The 17819-nt window shown below is 34.2% G+C and overlaps 2 long non-coding RNA genes across 2 annotated transcripts; one reads left to right on the top strand and one right to left on the bottom strand.

Annotated features, from left to right (window-relative positions):
• Positions 1 to 2343: 2343 nt before the first annotated feature.
• On the top strand, positions 2344 to 17012 carry LOC127730579 (uncharacterized). The gene is made up of 4 exons (XR_007995167.1): positions 2344 to 2446; positions 3272 to 3322; positions 9951 to 9998; positions 16983 to 17012. It is a non-coding gene; the product is annotated as an uncharacterized LOC127730579 (long non-coding RNA).
• LOC127730580 (uncharacterized) lies at positions 3514 to 7990 on the bottom strand. The gene is made up of 2 exons (XR_007995168.1): positions 7800 to 7990; positions 3514 to 3586 (listed from the first exon to the last, which is right to left on the bottom strand). It is a non-coding gene; the product is annotated as an uncharacterized LOC127730580 (long non-coding RNA).
• Positions 17013 to 17819: the final 807 nt, after the last annotated feature.

Here is a 17819-nt window from a genome sequence, read left to right as displayed (position 1 = left end):
CTGATATAAAATATTAATAGGGTTACCAGCTTCGTTTTACGGTATTCATCATTCAAAGTGGCGTTCTAGTTGAAAAAAATACTACAGAACCTCGAAACAAGCGGAACGTCATCACGTTATATGACGTTAAACGTCGATTTTTGACGTTTTTTACTATGAACGATGTAGCAGAATGTCTAATTATACACCAATAACGAAGACGATGAATATTTCATATTATTAAAACGGAAATTTATGTTTAAACAACAACATATATAATTTTTTTCAGAAAAAAAGGATGGATTAAAATATAAAATTTGAACGTTTTTCGTGCATTCTTTATATAAAATGTTTAACTATTTTGAAAGAATTCAATCAGTTATATTTCAGAAAATAAAAGAGATAAATGCATTATTTTTCGATCTTCAGTTATAGTTCTACTAGTCAAAGTTGGATACAAAATTTTATCAAAATCTGTGACATGGCCAATTTACTGTTCCTTGGCCTTAAGGATAGAGAAAAATGTTAATGTCGATATTATGTACTTATATTTTGTCATTGCACAAGGTCTTGCTTTTCTCAGACTGTTCGTGACTTTTCACCAAATCCGTTGGATGTGTCTTGATTGACATTTTAGCATGGGAGAACAAGATTTATTCATTAGTTTTATTGGCTTTAAACTAGCTTTCAGTAACTACGAGTACTTTGAGATCAGGACTTTGTGTCTTATAGTACTTTTTTGTGCTTCGTGCTGATCTGGATGCCAGACATAGGGATAAAATACCGGCTGAGGCGGCGACGTCGTAAACCATTTGTACAAAGCTTTATATTTCAGAAGGTGGAAGACCTGGATGCTTCATACCTTGTATGCAGATACCTTATGTTACGAAGTTGTTTTCGTCTGTCATAATTATGTCAATTGTCGCTGAACTCATAGTCATGGTTCAGTGACTGATTGAAAAAAAAACAGTTTTTAGTCATGTGAAATACTCAACTATTTTGAGTAATATGATAACTGTATTTGGTATATGGGTTCCTTGCAAGGTAAACATATCTGTCAGACAGGGGGCCTCGGTGGCCGATTGGTCTAAGTAGTTCAACTACTGTATCAATAGCCTGTCAACGCTGAAGTTGTGAGTTCGAACCCCGTACGTGGCAGGTGAGCTCAAATACAATCTTAAGGGCATCCGATACAGTTTCAAGGGAGTAAATTCTTGGTGCGACGTAAAACGTTCGAATTCCCCCAAAAACGTCATTTTTATAGGGACGTAATGTAATAAAAAAAAAATGCTTTAAAGATATTTCAATATAAACGATGTCACAATTTATGTTATCACACAAGTAAACTTCATGCATTAAATTTAGTGCTTTTGCAATGAGAAGTCCATGATGCAAAACTAGAAATTGTATGAACATTGGAAGTACACACTTTGCACAAGGTCGGTGGTTCTCTCCGGGAACTGCGGCTTCCTCCACCGATAAAAAATGACCGTATATTAGATACTATAAGTTATAGGTCAACTATATTTGGTGTTAATATCCGACTCTCAGGTTTCGTCTTACCATGACCTTATTTTCATGGTTCATTGGACGATGTTAACATTTTGTGGTTTGGCCTATTTCTCAGATACTGTAAGCAATAGGGCCACTACATTTTGTGTTTGAATGATTGTAAGGTGTACATGTCTGTCTGGGAGGTTTCTTATTACATTGACCTCATTTATTGGTTAATGTTAATTTTTCGTGTTTTTGTTAGTTTATCAGATATTATAAGCGATAGTGTATTATATTTGGTGTATGGAATGATTGTAAGGTGTTCCTGTATGTCGGACATGGATCATATGACATTGACCTTATTTTCATGGTTCTTTAGTCAATGTTAAAATTTTGTGGTTTGATCTGTTTCTCAAGTACTATAAGTGACAGGACGACTGTATTTGGTGTATGGAATGATTGTAAGGTGTACCTGTCTGTCTGGCTTCTGCTGTTGTCTGTTCTATGGTCGGGTTGTTGTCTCTTTGACACATTCCCCATTTCCATTCTCAATTTTATCGTTCATCTTAAATTTTTCCAAGTGAACAGTTTTTCTATACCCAGAGTTAAATTTTTAGTGCTCGTCCGTTCATCAATTTATCCGTCCGTCTGAAAAAAAAACCCATAGAGAGTACAAAGATTGTGTCATGCAAAGCTCCAACTTTATTCAAATTTAATTAAACTGTGAACAGTAACTGCAATCATCAAAAATAATTATTGAAATAAACGAGTGTCAATATATCTAGTATAAATTATAAAACTTACTTTTTTGCTTTTATATTCAAATATTTTGTACTCTAGAACCATTTTTGTATTAGACAATTTGTTTCCATACAGGTTGCTATTATGGCGTTTGCTTTTTTACTCATAGTATTAATCTATGTGAACGTTCCTATGTCAACAGAAAATGACAATAGACCGGGATTTTCTACAGGTATGTGTGACAATTTTATAATCAAAGTGAATGATTTTTTTTCCCATTTCGGCTATTCAAACTTCGGATCACTAAAAGGGTGTAATATTCTTTTTTCTGAATTTATATATGTATAAACCGGACCAGTCACTGTCATACCAAGGAGGTTATATGACCTCCTTGGTCATACTAATAAACAGGTTTAAAGTTCAAAGGACTTTAATGTTACAATAACTCTGTTATCTGCTGGTCAAGTTTACACAACCATGCATTCAGAAAAAAGTTAAATCCTTTACATTTCAATTTATACAGATATACAAATATTTGTATTTGATATAATTCTATATTTAAGTTTCTTACCTTGACAATTTAAGTCAGAGTTTTGCAATTGTTGGAGACACACTTTATCATCCTTACAAACAAAATTAAGAGTTTAAAGTTTTCACTTCTATTATCTATTGTTTTTTTGTTCCTGTAAACAATGAATTAATGCTTCAGATTTCTGATACATGGTAAAACTTACTATTTGATTAGAAATATCTTTAATGTATCCTTAACTTACGTTCTTTATAATAATTAATTTAATTTAATTAAATAATTTTTTCCATAGTATGTGTTACTCTATCAACCTACCATTTTCCATCCTCTTTGAGATATTAGATGTCTGGTTTAAACGTAAGACGTTCTCGTGTTTATCGGCTTCAAACATTTATTTAAAGTGCTTTTTGTGTGCGTGTTTTTTTTAAAGACAGTACAAAATGACCAACAGCAATAATACAGATGATTGATTGTACCATTTGCATTATAAATATTCATTAATGTCCTTCGATTTATAAAACTTTTCAGTGCCTTACATGTCTAAACCGTCAGTGAATTGTCTTAACCTAGAAGAAGCAGGTATGTTGTCTAACCAATATCTATTATCTATTGGTTTTTCTTCCTGTAAACAATTGATTAATGCTAACAAACCCAATAACATATAAAAATGCATGACGTCTTAACCCTAATGATGTGTATGCTGAGCCTGACTCAGCTAGCTTAACCAGGTGACTGTATCGCAATCTCGGCAAATATATAAAGAACACAACTTGTTTCGAAAATTGTAATTATAATATTCCACCAGAAAGGTTTACAAGTAGTCAGTAGATTGTTTGTGGTAAACTGCAATAAAACAAAAAGAAATACTTACAATGTGTATGAAAGAACATATTAAAGTTCATATGCAAATATTTAAAACAATGAAATGAAAACGAAAGTAGAATTTACAGTTCCAATCTCGGTTATAAATAACTTACAGTTCGTATGCATTTAATAAATCACTTATCCAAATTAACGGACTTAAACAGATTAAATTATCACAGTTTATAAATGAATAAAACGTACTTGACAGTGATATGTCTCGATTTCCTCAGAAAATTAAATGTCGTCCATGTTACATGTGTTGTTGAAATATTGAAGCAGACGGTGTCACAGAAATTAAAGGCAGTCAATACGTACGGTGATGTAAGAAATCGGTCCAGTGCGATTTGTTCCGGATGATTATGAAAACATATAGTAAACATTGAATGTGAAACAGAATACTCCCCGTCTGATGTCTAACTGATATCACTATTCCAAAAACTATATACAATCGTTCTCTATGAGAAGAGTCATGTCCACGATTGGGCGTGTGCAGATGGTGGCTTTTCCATTTACGATGATTCGTACTTCTGCTTTCCGGACATGTTCGTCGGAACTCTTAAATGAATTTACTATAACGCCTATGGGCCATTGAGTACGGCAAAGGTTTTTGTCCTTTAGGAGAATGACGTCTCCTTTGATGAGATCACGGCGATCGTCGGTCCATTTTCGTCGGGGTTGTAGTAACGGCAGGTACTCTTTCCTCCAACGGGACCAGAAAACACTGGCAAGAGCCTGTACACGTCTCCATTCGGCTAGACATAGATCCTGTCTGTCGAATTCTCCAAGCTGATCTGAAGTGAAGATGTAATCGGTCTTTTGTGTCAATAACATAGCTGGCGTTAAGATTAACGGATTCTCTGGATCTGTCGATACCGGTACCAGAGGTCTAGAGTTCACTATTGCTGAAACTTCTGCCATTAGTGTGTTGAGCACGTCGTGCGTTAGGCTTCTTCCTGCTGCGTTTAGAAGCATAGAATCAAGAATTCTCCTTGCGATACTAATCATTCTTTCCCAGGCTCCACCCATGTGGGACGAATGTGGCGGATTGAAGATCCAAGTTGTACCAGAATTGTACAGAAAGTTCTTGAAGGGTCCATCTTCGACGTTGATTGAGTCAATCTTTAAATCGTCGATTGCGCCAATAAAGTTTGTTCCACGGTCAGATCGGAAAATCTTAACTTGACCTCTTATAGCAGCGAATCTTCTGACGGCATTTATGAAGGCTGAAGAGCTCATTTCCTCGATTAGTTCGATATGAACAGCTCTTGTCACTAAGCATGTGAAAAGAATTGCCCAACGTTTTGAGTTGGCGTATCCACCACGTGTTTTACGTGAAACAATTGTCCAGGGTCCAAAGGTGTCTATTCCAACGTTAGTAAACGGAGGTGACGGTGCAAGACGGTCCTCTGGCAAAACAGACATGATTTGATACTCAGTTTTTCCTCTGAGTTTGCGGCATGTCACACATTTCTGAGTAATAGAAGAGATCAAGCGTTTTGCTCCGACGATCCAGAATCCTGCGGATCGAATCGCTCCATCTGTGAAGTGGCGACCTTGATGTTTTATCTTGTCATGGTAGTGTCGGACTAATAATGTCGCTATATGATGGCGTCCAGGGACGATCAATGGTTTCTTTTCACGGAGGTTTAAGTCAGATTTGACAATACGGCCTCCTACTCGTAATAGTCCTCTTTCGTCCAGAAACGGATTGAGGTTAGCTATCGGGCTCCGCTTATGAATTTGTTCCTGACGTTTTATGCAATCTATTTCATCTCCGTAAACTTCATGTTGTGCAGATATTAAGATGAAATTTTCAGCATTCGAAAAACTTTCCAGAGAAGTTACTGGTGCTGCCTGTTTTGACCCGTGTAAACGGGAGAAACGTTCCAAAAAGGCTATCGCTCGCACAAATGATGTCCAGTTGGAGAAACGGTTGAATCTATCAGTTCCGATACCTTTATGCTCAGATGTGGCAGATGTTTTTGCAACGTTAACATTTGCACGGATTTCTCCATCTTCCTCTGGGTCTATTAGCTGATATATGTCCTCAGAATTCTTCTGTTCTGATGAAAGAAGTTGTCTTGGTCCTGATAACCATTCACTGCTATGAATTTCGTGGGCTGGTACGGACCTTGTTCCCGAATCTGCGGGATTACGGTTGGTTGGTACAAAATTCCATTGACTTGGAGAGCTAAATTTCCTTATTTTCTCTACTCTATTGGCGACGTAGATAAAGAACCTTCTTGTCTCGTTACTGATGTAACCTAAGACCACTTTACTGTCTGTATAGAATTTCACGGTGTCTATGTGTAAATCTAAATTATCCACGATGGTTTGTGTGATCTCAACTGCTAGTACGGCAGCAGATAGTTCAAGTCGAGGAATAGTATGACCACTTGTAGGTGCAACTTTTGCTTTCCCAAGAATGAACCCCATGTTAGGTTCACCACTACTGTTGGTCGTGCGTAGATATGCAACAGCAGCTGCTGTTTTTGGTGTTCAGCAAGGATCTCCTCTGAGACGCCTAGTTTTTGGTATGCAACAGGGATCTCTTCTGAAACGCCCTGTTTTCCTATGCCAGTTATTGTTCCCAGATCTGGGAATACATTAACTTCCGGTGACTTAGCGTGTGTAGGCAACACCGCAGGTGTCTGTGATGGCAGGTTCAATGCCACGGAGGGCACGAAGTCTGGCGCTTCATGACTTAGCTCATACTTAACAGACGTTTGTTTTTTCTGTTGAGGGGCTGTCGCTTCCTGTATGGCGGTTGGTTCAGGATGTTTATTAACAAAGTCTTGCACACGTTGGAGCGGGTCTTCCGTCTCTTTAGGGAGATCGTCTAGCGCTTGGCTGTCATCGTACTCTAGGATACGAGCCTCGGCTTCTGCGGCTGCAGCTTCTTTCTGTGCTTCTAGAAGGTTTAACTTGGCTTTCAGCTCGGTTTTTTCCCGGCTGACACGTGCGGCCTCCTGTTTAATTTGTGCTTTCCTGCGTATGGCCTCTTGCTCTGCTTCATGCTCCATTTCAGTTTGTCTGAACAGGGCTTGTTCCTCTAACATTGCCTCCTGTTGTAGGATAAGTGCATGTTGTTCGACAAAGGCTATTTTTGATTTAGCGGCCTCTGCTTTGGCACGCTTCCTCCGTGCTAGGCTTGACATGTCAAACACGTTAGATCTACCACTATGTGAGGTTTTCTTACTTTTTGAGGTCTTTGTTTTAATAGATTTAGCCTTTGTCAGGTCGAGCCGATGTTCGTGCAATGTTTCTAGGGCATGGTCCACTTTGGACAGACGAATATCCAATGTGAGATTGCATGCGTCTAGGTCTTTTTGACTGTCCAATGTTCTGGTCCTTTTCAGAAAGTCCAGATACTCATCTGTGAGCCTACGATAATTTGTGCAGGCTTTAACAATGTTATCCTGGGCTGTCAAGATTTGCTGGATCTTGTTAGGAGGCGTGGTGACTTCTGATAACTGGGACTCTACATCTGACCAGAGGGCCTCTAGTTCCTGACAGAACTTGTCACGTTTTTCTGTGAAAGCTCCTTTACCTTTTTCCGTGAGGTCTCGTACTCGCCTCGTCTCGGGATTTTCATCTAAATGTGTGGTATTAGACGGATTCTCTATAAGTTCTTCAGGGACATCTCCCTCTGGGGGTTGAACCTCTTCTTGCTGTTCCGCTTGACTGGGATCCATGATGGCTCAACGTTTTGTTTGCTGCCAAAACACAAGCTGTGTTGCGTAGTGTCAAGGTAACAGCTACGAACGATGCTCCGTTGTATTTCCTGATCAGGAGATGTGTAGACAAGTTGTTGTCAATTTACTATGCTGAGCCTGACTCAGCTAGCTTAACCAGGTGACTGTATCGCAATCTCGGCAAATATATAAAGAACACAACTTGTTTCGAAAATTGTAATTATAATATTCCACCAGAAAGGTTTACAAGTAGTCAGTAGATTGTTTGTGGTAAACTGCAATAAAACAAAAAGAAATACTTACAATGTGTATGAAAGAACATATTAAAGTTCATATGCAAATATTTAAAACAATGAAATGAAAACGAAAGTAGAATTTACAGTTCCAATCTCGGTTATAAATAACTTACAGTTCGTATGCATTTAATAAATCACTTATCCAAATTAACGGACTTAAACAGATTAAATTATCACAGTTTATAAATGAATAAAACGTACTTGACAGTGATATGTCTCGATTTCCTCAGAAAATTAAATGTCGTCCATGTTACATGTGTTGTTGAAATATTGAAGCAGACGGTGTCACAGAAATTAAAGGCAGTCAATACGTACGGTGATGTAAGAAATCGGTCCAGTGCGATTTGTTCCGGATGATTATGAAAACATATAGTAAACATTGAATGTGAAACAGAATAATGTGAACTGAATGATATTTTATTCTTAGATACATGAAAGTTTATTAGTTGTTATTGGCGTTGAACTAGCTTTAAGTAACTTCGAGTACTCTCAGATCTGTACTATGTGTCTTTATTGTTTTTGTTAGTTGTTTTTTGTGCTTTATACCGTTCTGAAATGTTTAACATCCGACACATTCTGCCATGGTATGTGCCTGTCCCAAGTCAGGAGCCTGTAATTCAGTGGTTGTCGTGTGTTGCTGTATATCATACTTATTTTTAGTTTATTGTTTTGTACATACATTTTGCCGTTAGTTTTCCCGTTTGAATTGTTTTACAATTGTCATTTGGAGACCTTTTATAGCTGACTATGCGGTATGGTTTTGCTCATTGTTGAAGGACGTTCTGTGACCTATAGTTGATTACTTTTACGTTATTTGGTCTCTGGAAGAGAGTTGTTTCATTGGCAATCATACCACATCTTCTTATTTTTATATAGTATAGGCCTCTTACCAGAATAAAAGTTTAATCGTTTTATTGTGATCGAATGCTGATGTCTTGTCTTCACTAAATATAAGTATTCTCATGAATTCTTACAAAACCAGTCAACTATTTTAACACATAGAAGTAAACATATCTAATTATTTACATTTTGTTGTCATGAAATGGATACCTGTCCACTGCTGTCTGTATCAAATTTGTGATTAATGATAAAACCTGTAAAAAAAGGCCCCGAAATGACAAATGTAAAACAATTCAAACGAGAAAACTAACAGCTTATTTTATATACAAAACAAAAGGAAAAGAAATTTGATATACAGCGACAAACGACAACCACTAAATTACAGGTTCCTGACTTAGGATATACACATATAAAATGTTCTGCTTAGAAAAACAATTTTAGTTGTAAGAGGACATAATAATAGACTCCAATAATATTCATTTGCTCTCTGGTGTAAATTTGTATCAATATATTTTTTTTCAATGATTCAGGGGTTACGGTCAAGGTTACAAATACCAAAAACTGTAATAAATTATGAAAATTAAGGTGGTACCTAACACTTCAGGGAGATAACTCTGTAAAAATCAACTAAACGTTTTAATCACGTTGTACTGTTATGGAAATATTAAGCTTCTCAATGATCAAAATTAGTGTTTGTCAAACTGCTATATAACCAGTGAAATTTTTCTGATAAAGTGGTTGGTTCAAATTATTTGAAATTTTTATATTTTGTCAAAGGGTCAAAGTAAACATTTTGTCAAAATTTTAGGAAAATTAAACGAGCCAAATTAATATTAGTCAAGGTGTTGGGTACCACCTTAAGCCCAAACTGACGTTCCGGACGCACGAAATTGATAACGTGTTATTTACATTTACAACATATGTTATGCATGAGTTAGGGGTTATATCTTCGTAATTTATGATGTTTTATGAAAACAATAGACTCATTTGTTTAACAAGTTATATAACAACTATTTCTATGTAATATCAAAAGTTTTTTGAACAGATTAAAAATAGGTCAAATAAAAGGGACAATTTTAATCGTTCCTGAACCTACTCCTTTGCGGTAGCCTATTTTTTTAGCGGGATTTGAGCCCATGCTTATATCATATAAGAAAGACAGGAAGACCAAATATTTTGCAATTTATTGAAATAATGTACTCTAAAAAACATGCGAAATCTTACCATTTCAAATATAGTTTTATATACAATGTCATTATAAAAATAAGGAGATGTGGTATGATTGCCAATGAGACAACTATCCACTAAAGTTCAAATGAAGTGGATGTAAGCAATTATAAGCAATCGTTATACCTTCAATAATGAGAAAAACTCATACCGTATAGTCGGCTTTAAAAGGCCCCGACATGAAAAATGTGTAACAGTTCAAATGAGAAAACTAACGGCCTAATTTTTAACAAAAATATTTTCGTTTGTATGGATATTAATATATAAAAATGTTTATCTTAACAGAGAAATTTACTATGAAATCAGATCCACTGAAAGAAAGATGTGAGCCAGGTAAGTGCAGATACTACTGGTAGTGAGGGTAAAGAAATGGCAATATCAATGAACGTCTACAACATAAATCTCTCAATGCCATATAATTGGACTTAAATGTCTTACAAAAATGAATCATGCCTATTTGTCATTTACCCGTTTCATCTTCTTTGACTTTATTTTGTAATTGATGGCCTTGTAAAGATAATTATATTGTTACCTATATGTATAGTTTGATATATATTTTCTTATGCGTCTCATTTTTACTTTAATAATGCAGAAAGCACATAAAGACACACTCTGTCCTGAACGATCTCATTGTACACACTAAGGAAAACGGTATCAGTAAGATTTAATGGCGATGTTCACTTCGATAAAGATTAAAAGTAGTATAAACATACTGCTATTAGTTGACATACTGAACTATTAGTTCGGTCACGAAAAACAACTCGTACTTAAAAAAAGGGAGGTAACTCAATTTTTTTATAAAGGGAAACGAGCTTATCAGTTTTCCGAAAAGCATGTTGAGTTTTTCAAACCAACTTGTGCACATGAATAATTAAACATCGGATCACAACGGGATGCCTCTAAACTACTCTAGAGTACGGTTTCTGAATGTTTGATGATCGATGTCCACACTTGTTTCCAATTGTATAATTTTATTTGGTTTTAATAGAAAACAGAGTTTAGAATCAAACCAGGATTATTTCGGTTTATATATGATAATTTCAATTAGTTTTTATTATACGAGATGCGTATTCATTGTGTGTAATTTAATTCTTTCTTATCTTTGAACATTATTCTAAAGATGCAAATTCTATATTAATATATATATATTTAAGTATTTGATTTTATAATACAAAACAAAAAAGAGAAAAGAACAAAACAATTCTGCTCATCTGAAATAATGAATTTTGCCATGTCTGGTTGAATGTCTCTATATATATATATCTTGATTCTCATTCAGACAAAGCATTTCATCGGTACAGCGAAAAATTCTAAACACATTGACTATTTTAACTGTTAACGAATTTGAGGAAATGTTTGTTTCTATTTTCATCTTTGAACTGCAAGATGGCGAAATGCATCATTTAAATCTATTAAATTTTGCAAACTTGTTTAAAATAGAGAATAATTTAAAAACAAAATCAATTTAACTTTTTCAATACATGTGGTATACATAACTTTTTCAATACATGTGGTATACATAACTTTTGCCACTACGAATACATAAACAAGTATTATGTAATCAAATTTTGTTGGATATCTTTTTCAAGTTTATTATCTTTTATATGTAAAGATGATAAGGTAAAAATAAGTAAACAGAATTAACAACGTTATGTTATGGTTTTGATAACGATGATGTCCTTGCTGACTTTATGACCATCATACGTATACTTACATTCCTTAGTTGAGAAGACACATTAAACCAATCAATTGTATGTTGTGTTATAACTTTAGATATTAATAAAGGTAAATACAGAAAAGCGCCTTAGACGCATCAAATTTATTAAGTGATATTGTCAATTTTATACACGAATCCCAAAGTTTTTCAGTTGGAAAAGTTTATTTTTTCTAATTTCGTTCTACATTAGCAGAAAAGTACAAGTTGATTCGAAAGACTTGTGTCATGACTAAGCAACTACAGAGATTGTTTAAACATTTTTTTTGGAAGGCTAAATTCCTTTGTAGAAGTTAAGTGGAAGTTATAACTTTAAACTTGTTTTCGCGTGTGTTTCAATATCTCAACATCTCGGGTAACCTTTCCCGTTTACGATCCAGGTAGTACCACCGTGTCCTATTACTATTTTCTTGATTTAGGACAGTATATCCACATTCTCTGATAACCAATAGCTCGTGGTCTTTATTCAATGTCTTTTCAATTCAATTCTTTTTCTAACCTTCAGCGCATCCATCGCACAGTCTTTGAAAGATTGTTTAAGCGTGATGGACCAGTTAAGTGTTGTCATTGATTTATTCAATCCGTTATCCACTGAATTGATACAAGCTTCCCATGAAGGGTTGAAACATAAAAAAGGATGAACGGTTTTAGTGTGCCTTGAAATACAAATGAGAAAATTTTTACACTCTACTGCAAAGTTTTCGGCATCTAGAGGTGCAAAGGGTAAATTTTATATGCGATCTATGATTGACGGATTTGCTTGACGTCGAGTGACAAATATTTCATGCGTATTCAGAACGAGAACAAATTTACAATGATAAGTTGAACAACCAGGACAAACAAAATAAAGGACAGAACTTTCGAATGCAACTCGAAAATGATTTTCTTTTGCCATCAAACCCCTGAAAGAGTTGTTGCAAGGGTTTGCTAACGTTTGGAGATTTGGGACATTTCATTTCGATCGGACGTGGCTGCGTTTTTATACATTCAGCACAATCAAGCGGATACCCATTTACTGCCATGAAGATGGAAGAAGTCCATAGATTACCATATGTTATACTCCATTGCTTGGAATAACTTATATACTGGATATGATAAACTAACTAGCCCCACATTGGCACAAAATTCTTGTCCATGCAAAATCTTGATTTGTAGAAATTTTATAAAACAATGATAGAATTTTCCAATGTACTTTAAATCAATAGCTTTAAACATTTAAATGTAACTAGCTTGGTTAAAATAAAGGAACATGTCGGCGAGAAGAGGATCGTAATTATTTCTGATGGGATTGCATACGTCAACCTGACATAACAAAAATTTTGTCAATAATAATAAAAAAAAACATCATGTCAGTTTCACAGTTCCAACTTTTTCATTTTTTTAAATATTATTTGTCCGTTTCAAAAGCAAGATATTTGTTTCTACGATGGTTACTTTAATAAAAATTGACTAATAAGTCTACTCTGCCTTTAAGTTAATAATGAGAAATACGTGTGTAAAGGGTAGAAAAGTCAATTTTTACTCCATAAAGTAGCGATGTAATAACACATGTTCATTTTATCTCACTTTGTCCATAATTTTTCTTTGACAAAATTAAGCGAGTCACTTGTCTCACTGCCTAAATGGAAGCTATGCAGCATGATATTGCAGAAAGTATAGTTGATTTTAAAAGGAGATCCCCATTGTTTATTATCAAAACCAATCTTATTATCACTGTTTAAATATTGAAGTTCTGGACATGATTTCTTTATTGTTTGTTATATTGGTCTCTTCCATCAACGAGGCAAACGAATTCGGCCCTGTTGACAAGTTCTCCACTTCAATTTGTTTAGTCTCTTCCTGGTTTCAAATGTTATTATTAATTATAAATTGGTTTTCAGGGTAAAACCTTTTAAAAAGTTATATTCATGTATCTTTTATTTGACACAGAAGATGTAAACCTCCATGCTGCGAGAGATATTGATTTTGTCGTTGTGATTTGATTTGATTTTTGGTGTTTTAACGCCACTTTTAAACACCGCTTTTGGGCTATTTCGTGGCGGCCAGTTTTTATTGGTAGAGGAAGCCGGAGCGCCCGGAGAAAACCACCGACCTTCGATAGGAAAACTGACAATCCTAGTCAATTAAGATTGGAGTCGAGAGCACCCGCACGAGCGGGGTTCGAACTCACAACCTCAGTGTTGACTGGCTAGTGATTACAGTAGTAACTACTTAGACCACTCGGCCACCGAGGCCCCTTTTTTGTCGTTGTGTAATAACGTAACAATCCATTATGTGATTTTTAAGAATTAAAGCTTTTCCAAATATGTTACAGTTTCAAGTATGTTTTATTCATTTTCATATTCATTTTAATTAATCATTTTATAATTATGATTATTTCTAAAGGATTATATATGTAACGGATCTCAACTATGACAAAGTATTGAGTAAATACGGGGTATTTCCGAAAATAGCTAACTTAGCCAAATCAAACACTCGTCAAAGATAAAAACTCTGAAAGTGTTCAACTTCAAATGATAAGAAAAGTGTGAAAAAATAATAATATCGACACGCATCACTCCCTGTAGAAAATAATCTTAGCTACATGATCACACAAATCAATATTGGTATCCCGGGTTGTGTTACCAGTAAGTTAATGCAGTAGTAGTTAAAAAGACGATTCGTAATTTTTTTTTTTTAAAACATATTTAAACTTTATTATAGTATTGGGAAGTTTATGTATTTTTTCTAGGGAAGATATTATTGTAAGTTAGCTTTCGGTTAAGGAAAAAATATGAAAGGATAATTATTGAAATTCTAATAATAAAAAAAAATCATGTCATTTTTTCGGTTAAAAATATAACTGGTGCGATCAAACAACCTAATCCCATTGGTGTTTATGGTCACGATATCTGTATGAAGATGAAGCTTATTTTTCTTAATGTCCTTAATCCGAGGGATTTTAATTTCCACACGCATCCTCTACAATAACACCAGTCTAGTGTGTATTGTGTCAAAGGTTTTCTTCGAAGCTTTCAGCAAATTTATTTTTGGCATAATAATGCAAAATATATTAAGTAATAAAATTGAGAATGGAAATGGGGAATACGTCAAAGAGACAACAACCCGACCAAAGAGCAGATAACAGCCGAAGGACACCAATTGGTCTTCAACGCAGAGAGAAAATCCCGCACCCGGAGGTGGTCTTCAGCTGGCCCCTAAATAAAATTGTGTACTGGTTCAGTGAAAATGGACGTCACACATACAAAGGAACTAAAATTAAAAAAACATACAAGACTAACAAAGGCCAGAGGCTCCTGAATTGTTTTTTTTTTTTGTTGGAAGTTCACTTTTCATCATAATGATTCTTTGGTATACTTTATCCTCTATCATGATTGAAAAGGGGAAAACACAAAAAAAAAAAAACAATATACCTTGTGTAATGCAGGTATTGCCACTTTAATGTACATGTAGAGTAAACATGTGTATATTTACAATTATATTGTATTTCAAAGTCTTAAAGGGTTTAATCATACTAATTCATAAAAATATAAGTTGTTGCCGATGACTTCGCATCCAAGCGTGTAAAATTCTCTTTTCAATGATAAATTAAACAATTTTCAATTTTCAACCATAAAAAGACGGAAGAATTACAAAAGTTAATTTTAGGCAAAAATATAATTTCATATCCCTGTCTTTGGAGATTATCAAAATATCGACTCCAAAATAAGAAAATCACGAATACTATTTTTTATTTGAACAAACAGATGTCAGGGGTTCGCAAAACAAAGCCTTCTCTATATACATTAAACGGGCTACTTCAATATTCATGGTAGCAAATTTTGAATCAAAAGTAACGGATGTTCAAAATATTTCATAACATTTACATCATTATACAGTTAAAACCTCCAATAAACTTTATTTAACAACGCGCAGAAGAAATTCAAAAGTAATATAAAGTAATACGGGGATAAAAAACTATTTTCCCATATAAATCTATAGTAAAATTAATCGGTGTCTATGGACAAATACCAGCGCTTGTGCATTAAAGACCGAACGAATTCTTGGACATGGTGTTTAGTGATAGAATACCACACCAAAAGAAAAAATATAGTAAATAGTTTATGTTTCACAAGTACTCTGTAACTTTATAATGTAATTTCTGTACTTTTATACCAGATAACAAACTTGATTGATTCTAGTACTTTCCTCTGACATTACAAAAACTCTGAATTGTTCCAAGTAGGTACAAACTTTTTGATAAGATCTCATTTGGATATTCAATTTCATATTTCACTTGACCCCATTTGGCAAAATCGAAAAAATGATGCATTATCAATTTTATAAATAGAACTTATGAAACTTACAAAGTCAATGTAAAATATGAAAATTTCAAACAGCTTGCTGTTGTTGATTCATAAATTTTTGCCCCCTCTCACAAAATTTAAAACTGCAATATCTCTAAAGCGACAACAGATACCTCAAATCAGTTAAATGTATAATGGTCTGAATAGGAAATAGGAAGTATAAAGTATAAGTAAAATTGGGGTTATTCCATAGCTCGTTAAAGGCACAATGAATAATTAATTATACGATGTAATACCGAATTTGAGAACCGGAAGTCGTAGAGACACGAGAGAACCACCACTCATCTCATGACCGCTAGACCTTTCAAAAGGTCACAAGGTCAAGGTAATTGTACCAAAATGGAAGGTCTTAAAATACTGACCATTTTTGCAGTTTATAGTATGTTGATATATGTTACCATTTCAATGATATACACAAAAAACTATACTTTAAATTATCTCGTAACTTTTGAACGGATGGTCGAACAGAATAGGAGCTTTGTATAAAATGCAGAGCTCATCGATAGGAACATTTCATACTATGTGTGTATGCAGCTATCTCGTATCGTTTTCTAAATATTCAAGCTTGAAATTTAAGCGTAAAAACGTTTTGCACTCTATGACCTTTGACCTTGGGGGCAAATAAAAGGTCATATTAACTAAGGATTATTGGCGAAGGTCCCGTATCTCTACGACTTCCGGTTCTCGAAATATAATTTTTCAAAAATTTTGTTCAATATTTCAAGGGAAATAACTCTAATACAGGTTGATAACAAAATAATTGTTTATGTTTATTAACATTGCCATCTGTTTCTGTACATGTTACCATTATTAGATCGATCCTATCTGTAACATTTTTTTAGAAATTGGTTCAAGGGGATATAACTCTAAAAGGGGATTATGTGGTAATTCTTCATGACGAGATCTACCTATTGTCCAAATAAGGTCATGATATCTTTAAAAACAACGAGGGGAAGGAGGGGGTCCAAATTTGATCATGATAACTTCAATAGAAACGGGGAGAGGCCATATAAAAAAAATGTTGGAAGAAAAAAAAAGAAAAAAAAAACCAGTGAGGTCTTTCCTCACGTAGGTGAACGCGTTTAAAAAAAGAAAACCACATTAGAAAAACATTTAGGTCTTTCCTCAAGTAGGAGAAAGACTTTTATTACGAGGTTAGTACATCATATAATCAAAAGTATCAAAATATCACACTGGAGAAGTAGCATAATTATCTTAATAATCAAATTTCTATAATCTCTTAAACTCTCTTTTCAGGATCTGAATTTGTGAGGAATTATTGCCGAGCCAATGACTGTAAGTAGATAAACAATAAACTGCTGTAAGAAAATTCATTTCTCTGCATGTCCGTTTGCAATCTCTCTCTCTCTTGCTGACAAAATGACTAATTTTTCATACTTGGTCGAATAGTATTTATAAATTAAAATATATCATTTAATACCATATAAAGTCATGAAAGTGTTGAATATCTGATTGGGTACAGATAAAAATTCTGACTGAAAGTGGAGAAATATTGTATTAGGAATGTGATATAAAGTAAGTCTGGTTGGATATTGTGTTATGTCTTATCGTTTATGGTATAAATTCTGTATTTTCTATACATTTCACATATATCTTATTTGTCGGTATAGTCGAGTTACTCGTGGTTCGTCTACAGTGTTTTTGTTTCATGTTGTTTATTTTCAAGTGTGTTTACTGTTTGTTCTTACATCATCATGCCTTATATTACAATTATTTTAATTTAATTTTATATGTGTATGTTAAAGTTAAGATAATAAATCAGATATTTCATTTATATGATTTTAAGTTTAAAGCTATTATATGCACAGTATTTTTTGTTTATAGATATAGGAAGATGTGGAATGAGTGCCAATGAGACAACTCTCCATCCAAGTTACAATTTATAAAAGTAAACCAGTATAGGTCAAGGTACGGCCTTCAACACGGAGCATACTTGGTCGAATAGTGTTTATAAATTAAAACATATCATTTAATACCTTATAAAGTCATGAAAGTGTTGAATATCTGATTGGGTACAGATAAAAATTCTGACTGAAAGTGGGGAAATATTGTATTAGGAATGTGATTTAAAGT

Source organism: Mytilus californianus, unplaced genomic scaffold, assembly GCF_021869535.1.
Source record: "Mytilus californianus isolate M0D057914Y unplaced genomic scaffold, xbMytCali1.0.p SCAF_2, whole genome shotgun sequence".
In the NCBI taxonomy this organism is placed as follows: domain Eukaryota; kingdom Metazoa; phylum Mollusca; class Bivalvia; order Mytilida; family Mytilidae; genus Mytilus; species Mytilus californianus.
Note: the sequence above shows the minus strand (reverse complement) of the source record. Positions and strands in the feature narration are given on the sequence as shown.